A 7535-nucleotide genomic window follows, 5' to 3' on the forward strand; every position below is an offset into this window, starting at 1 on the left:
TTCTGTTTGCAAAAGAGCAAAACAGGGGAACCAACGGTTCCCCGGGAAGACCAAAAAACTCCATTATAAAAGGAGGGGATGGGTTGTGAAGAGGAGGCAGCGAAAAAGAGAGAAACACCAGAAAGAAGAAATTCTCTAGAAAAAACTATCAGAAAATCTGTGCAGAAGAGAAAATACTAAGGGAAAAACAAATATTGCTTCCCGGTATCCTGTAAAAGCCACTATTGCACATACTCGGATTCAACGAGAATCAAACTTTGCAAGTTCTGAAGGCTGAAATAGACATTCAAGACTGTAATTTTTGAGCTTGATTGAACCTTGTATCACGTCCTAGTGAGCTTTCTGTAATCCAACAGATAATATATATTAATGAAACATGCTGCATATTTCCCAGGATCCCCTCAGCATTAATTTCTTATCGCTTTGCTAATCCTGTTTTTTTTCCTTTCGAATTTATCTTGTTAGTCTTTGGCACTCTTCGATATCCTTGCTTGTCGTTTTTCTTATATTGTCAGGAGGATCCTCTGTATCCCACTTGATTCTTAAACAGCTTTTTAGCTGCGGTGAGTCAAGGCCCGGTTCACCAAATCCTCCTTTTCATTTAGGCCCGGGATCCTTGGGCCTGAGTGTCACGAAAAAGGCACTCTCACAGAGAGTTTCCCATCCATCATGGCAACCAATTCAAAAAACCTTATCCCTAATCCCATGGAAAAAAATTCACACAAAAATCCATCAATTCAAGTGAACCCTAATCCACATAATATAGGCGGTGTAGTAATCCTTCTTGTACCCGATGATAGCTCAGAGAAATCTAAGGAGATGGAACTTGAAAATTTAAATGGGGAGTGTTCAGTTGAGTATATTGAAATGGAATTATTCCCAAATTGTAGTGAGGAATTTTCGGGCCATATCAAAACCAGTCTCTGATCTTGGAAATGGTTACTGAGGAATTCAAATCCCAACCCACTCCCTGTTGATAGTGAGAAGCCTATGTTTAAAACCCACATTAAACGAACTAATTCAAACTCTTCCTCAGTTGAATACCCGAGACCCAAAAAGCTAGCAATTGAAAGGCTTGTTAGGGATACTCTTCCCCCATGTCAACCTCCATGAAAATACTAAGCCTTAACTGTTGTGGGCTTGGGATCCCAGAGGCAGTACAGGAGCTCTGTTGCTTGATAAGCGAGGAAGATCCCAAACTTCTTTTTCTCTTTGAAACTAAGCTAGACAGTGATGGTTTTAGGAGACTAAAAAGGAAAATTGATTTTCAGCAAGGTTTTGAAGTACCTCGAGTTGGATTGGGAGGTGGGTTAGCTCTATTGTGGCGTGACAATGTGGATATTGATGTTCAAACATCTTCTCGACACCACATTGATGCTCTGATAAACCAGAATGGCGTCGTTTGGCATTTCACTGGGTTTTGTGGACATCCTGAAACCTCAAGGAAAGGGGAGTCTTGGGAGTTAATTCGTCAATTACACACATCACATTCTCTTCCTTGGTTCTTGATTGGAGATTTCAATGAAATTCTTCATAGTGATGAATACTGGGGTAGTGGCTCTCGACCATTCAACCAAATATCAAAATTTACCAGAGTAGTAGATGATTGTTCATTAATGGATTTGGGTTATAGAGGTCCAAAATTCACTTGGTGCAACAGGAGATTTGAGGGGAATCTGGTTTATGCAAGATTGGATAGGGGTTTACATAATTTGGAATGGATACAACTATTTCCTTAATCTAAGTTGTCTCATGTCCCATTTGTTTTCTCTGACCATATGGCATTGTTGGTGAAACTCCAAACAGATGCTGCAAATCCTCCTATCAGAAAACATAGGATGTTTTGGTTTGAAGCGTTTTGGATGCGTGATCCAAATTGTGAAGATATTATCAGATCCAGTTGGGATTCTTTGCAATGGGGTACTCCTATGTTTTGGGTAACACAGAAGATTAAGGCAATAAGGGTGGCTCTTCTTTAGTGGGGAGGTGGTAGTGCAAGGGGACTTATACGTTCTATTAACACAAAGTGGGAATTACTTGCCAATTTGGAGTTAGAGTGTCACTTAGATCTTGCAAATCAGCAATTATCTAATGCAAGAAACACCATCAGATTGAAGCTTAATGAATTAGTGGCTCAGGAAAATACTTATTGGCACCAACGCTCCAAGATCTCATGGATGAAAGATGGAGACCAGAATTCAAAAAATTTTCATGTAGTGGCTTCCTAAAGGAAGAGGAGAAATGAGATTCAAAAACTACAAGACTCGGATGGTGGATGGTATTCACAACAGTCTGATCTAGAGAGGGTGGCAACTGACTACTTCCAGTTAATGTTCACTAGTGCTTCTACTAGTTCTGTCCAGCATGTAATTAATCACGTTCGTGAAGTGGTTGCCTCAGATATGAACGACATGTTATTAGCTGAGTTCACTCATGATGAGGTAAAGAGAGCTCTATTCCAAATGCATCCTACAAAAGCATCGAGGCCTGACGGTATGAATCCTTTATTTTTCCAGAAATATTGGCATATTGTAGGTACTGATGTTTCTAATGCAGTTCTTGATTGTATTAATTTTGGTAATATCTTGCATAGTATCAATTTTTCTCATATAACTCTGATTTCAAAGAAAAAAAATCCAGAGAGTATGTCTCATTTCCAGCCAATCAGTCTGTGCAATGTTATTTTTAAGATTGTTTCTAAAGTCCTAACTAATAGGCTTAAGCTGATTTTGGGGAGCATCATATCTGAATGTTAAAGTTCTTTTGTAGCAAAGAGAATAATCATAGATAACATTCTCATCTCATTTGAGACTTTGCATTACATGAAGTCCAAACGCCAAGGGAAGACTACACATATAGCGATAAAGCTTGATATGAGCAAAACGTATGACAGGGTTGAATGGGACTATCTGAAGGCATTGATGTTGAAGATGGGGTTTCATAAAAAATGGGTGGATTTGATCATGGCTGGGATCTCATCTGTTTCTTACTCGGTGTTAGTAAATGGGGCACCTTCTGGATTTATCAAACCCTCTAGAGGCATTCGCCAAGGATACCCCTTGTCTCCTTACTTGTTTCTATTATGCACTGAAGGATTCTTGGCATTATTAAAGTATGCAGCCCATCATGGGGATTTACATGGAGTGAGTTGTTCTCGGAATGGACCTCGATCACCCATCTCCTCTTTGCAGACAACATTTTGCTTTTCTGCAAGGCTTCTTTATCGGAGTGTCATATTATCATGGAAATTCTTCAGGCTTATGAAACTTTATTTGGGCAGAAGATAACTAGTGATAAAAGTTCTATTTTCTTCAGTGCTAATACCCCTCATTCATTACAGGAAGAGATCAAGCGTTTCTTCAATGCTAATTCCAATGTGCCTTTGGAAAAATACCTTGGTTTACCTCCTATAATTGGTAGAGGTAAGAATCAAGCTTTTAATGACATCAAGAGTAAAGTTCAATCCAAACTTGAGGGCTGGAAGGGTAAACTATTGTCACAGGCCGGCAGGGAGATTCTTATAAGATCGGTGGCACAAGCCATCCCAGTTTATGCTATGAACTGTTTCCTCCTTCCATTGGGGCTGTGTGATGACATCAATTCCATGATGGGGAAGTTTTGGAGGGGGCAGAAAAATGAGGAAGCAAAAATACATTAGCTGAGTTGGAAGCACATGTGTCTAGCAAAGAAGGATGGAGGTTTGGGGTTTCGGGATCTTAAATGTTTCAATTTAGCTTTACTAGCTAAACAGTGCTAGCGGCTTCTTCACAATCAAGATTATTTGCTTTACAAGATTTACAAAGCCAAGTATTTTCCTAATAATTCCTTTCTTGAAGCTACTGTTATGAGTCACTCTTCCTATGCTTGGAGAAGTATTACTCATGGGTGAGAACTTATCAAACAAGGAAGTCGTTGGAGGGTTGGTAATGGTTCCTTGATCAACATCTGGGCTGACAGGTGGCTGCCATCTGATGCCAATCAAAGAGTCCTTTCTCCTCGTACAATTTTACCACCTGAAGCAAGAGTTGCAGATCTCATGGAGTTTTCATCATTCCAACCTAGATGGAAAACCATGCTCATTGACACTATATTTTATCCTTTTGAAGACTTAATCATAAAAGCCATTCCTTTGAGCCAACGAAGACCCGAGGATTCTCTAGTTTGGACCAAAAACAAATCCGGGGCATTCTCTATCAGAAGTGCATACTTTTTACAACTTGAGATTGAAAGAAAGTCCACTGGTAATGAGGCTTCATCATCCAACCCAGCTCGGCTTCACTCATTTTGGAATGGCATTTGGTCTGCTCAAGTTCCTCCCAAGATCAAAACATTCATCTAGAGAGCATGTAATGACAACTTACCGACTTATATGAAGCTATTTGAAAGGAAGGTGCTGCATTCTTTCTCTTGTGTGCTCTGTAATGAGGAAGCTGAAACTTGTGATCATCTTTTCTTGGAGTGCTCATTTGCTCAAGCCGTTTGGTTGCAATCTCCTTTATTGAATGATTACAGGTTCTATCCGAAGATGAAATTCATTGATGCAATGAATGCTGCCCTTCAGAAATTATCTACTACTGTCTTTGATACATTGTACATAGCTTGTTGGATGATTTGGAAATGCAAGAACAGAGTTGTTTTTAATAACATTGCTCCTTCTTATCATGGGCTATGGAATCGGGCTGACTTGTACAGAACGAAGTTTGTGGAAGTGCAGCAGAAAAACGAGTAGGAAGGCAATTTGAAGGTAGCAAGGTGGACTCCCCCTCAGTTAGATGGTATTTACAAACTTAATGTGGCTTTTTCCCAATCAAAACTATCATCTTCAGTGGGTATTGGACTCATTATCTGAAATAATGTTGGAAAAGTGTTAGCTGCTGCTTGTGATAAAGTTGTGACGGAGTTGAATCCACTGTGTACAACCGCTTGTGTGGTGAGGAAAGCTTTACTGTTCTGTCAAAGTACCAGCTTTTCCCATATGCAGGTGGAGTGTAATTTTGCAGAATTGGTGGACTTATTGAACTCTGATCGAATATGCTCTCTAGAGGTGGCGTGGATTTTGGAAGATATTGCAATTATTAAAGATAGTTTTAATTTTTAGAGTAGACACACACACTGCCACTGAGACTAGAGGCGGATTTGCTAGGCTCTATGTACAGATTGATGTAGATAAGCCACTCACTACAGCCATATTGATAGGAAAGTTTGAGCAACCAATTTGTTACGAGGGTATCCATAAAATTTTCTTTGGCTGTGGGAGAATGGGACACCGAAAGGAACAATGCACCTACATTGTCCGGCAACATTCGCTACCGAGGATGATGGAGGAATGTTTGGAAAGGGAGCGTGTGGAGTAGTCATGCAACAAGCATGAACCTGAAAATACAAACAAAAAGGAGGGTCCCACTATGAACGTGCATGGTAGTGTGCATGAGAATATGTACCTGAGAGTACATACGGACCATGGGTAGTGGTCACGCGTAGGAAACAAGGGATAAGAAGCCAGGGTAGTGGTGGACCCTCCCTGAGTGTGGGATATGGACAACGAGCAGGGAATGGTATGAAGGCCAGTATGGCTCTAGGGCTGGCTGATTTGAGTAGTGGGCCGAGTGGGGAGTCAAAGAGGAAGCTCTTAACTCAAGGAGACATTAATGGACCATAGGTGGTAAGTGTAGTCCAGCACCTAATGAAAAAGGGTCCAAATCAAGCCCGAAAATGCTATTGAAGCAAGCCCAGAAAATTTTCAAGTGGAGAAGCCTCGGTTTAGGCTTGGAAAGGAAATTGTTGACACTAAGGCTAATAATTCCAATTTGCAAGCCTCATTTAAGGGCAAGAAAACAATTGCACGCAATAGGGCATTCCTTACCACTTAATTAGGAAGGCACTAAGTCCATTGTGCCACTGTTTTCATCCGCTTCACAGGAGCTTAGTCTATTTGACGGTGAACCTGTCGCGGGTAGTGATGGAAGGCAGCAACCGAGAATTCCTTCATAGTTTCAATTCTCAACCTTGCCGAAACCAAAGGTGGGTCATCAATCTTGACAGAGTTGTGATCGAGATTCTAGAAGCGGTGTTGGCCAAGATCAAGGTGAATCCAACTCGGTCCATAGGGTTTTTCAACGCAAAGATTCAGATGACAACAGAGGTGAGTGTGAAGGAGATGGTGCTCAATCTGCATGTTTTAGTGCAAGAATTGGAAATGGGTGTCTTTCAGCACAACCTGACCATGTTACTAGGGGAGGGTTAGATGAAAGAGATGGTGAACCAGATCGGATGGAATCTGAAGATGGATGCGAAGTTGCTGTTGCCTTTTGATGAATGCCCCACCTCGGATCATTCGTTTATCATGAATATTATAGTATGGAACTGTAGGGGTGCTCTGAAGCCCGCTTTTCAGAGACATGTAAGGGAATTGGTTCGATGTCACAATCTGGCAATTTTGGTAATTATGAAGACCAGGATTGGGGGTGATAGGGCCAGGGAGATCATTGACAAATTACCTTTCGATGGGGCCATTCACACGGAGACCATTGGATATGCGAGTGGTTTATGGATGCTATGGAACTCGAATAGGGTGGAGATTACGACTCTAGCCAACACTGAGCAAGAAATTCATACTGTAGTAAAGGTACGAAATTCTAACTTTAGCTGGATGTTTACTACCATTTATGCTAGTCCTAGAGCTGCTGAAAGAAATATTTTATGGAATAATCTAATTAAAGTTGCTGAGATGCATAACATGCCTTGGGTGTTAACTGGTGATTTTAATGAGCCCCTTATGGAGGATGATAAGTTTGGGGGCAGGGCTGTTAGTGTCAGTAGATCTTTATTATTTAAGGAATGTTTGGATAAATGTAGCATGATAGATATTGGGTTTTCAGGCCCGCGGTTTACTTGGACGAATAAACGTAACCTCCAAGCTCTTATCCAGGAGAGAATAGATAGGTTCTTTGTCAACCCTAGTTGGTGTTTAGTGTACCCGGAAGCTAAAGTGGTGCACCTTACTAGATGCCACTCAGACCATTGCTCGGTCTTGCTCGACTTGTAGCCAAGAATTATTACAAATAGGAAGAGACCTTTTAAATTTCAGACTTGTTGGCTATCTAACCTAGCTTTTCTAAATTTAGTGTCTCAAGCGTGGAGAAATTACCCCATGCTTGCGGATGCTATAGATTGTTTCACTAAGGAGGCTGAAAAATGGAACATGAGTAAGTTTGGGAATGTTTTTGTGAGGAAAAAGAATATTATGGCTCAATTAAATTGCATTCAGTAGGCTGTGGCAGTAAGACCTTCAAATTTCCTTTTTAATTTAGAGGGTGAGCTACTAAAAGAGCTTGATACTGTGTTGAATCAAAAAGAAGAGATTTGGGCTCTAAAATCTTGGGTTAATTGGATGATTCAAGGAGATCGGAATACTGCATTCTATCATGTGTCTATCCTAGTTAGGAGGAAGAGAAATCAGATCTTCGAAATCAAAGATTCCGTGGGGGAGTGGCTGTATGAGGAAAATGCAATTAAAGATTTCATCAGGAGTGGGT

The sequence above is a fragment of the Quercus lobata genome, chromosome 5 (assembly GCF_001633185.2).
Source record: "Quercus lobata isolate SW786 chromosome 5, ValleyOak3.0 Primary Assembly, whole genome shotgun sequence".
In the NCBI taxonomy this organism is placed as follows: domain Eukaryota; kingdom Viridiplantae; phylum Streptophyta; class Magnoliopsida; order Fagales; family Fagaceae; genus Quercus; species Quercus lobata.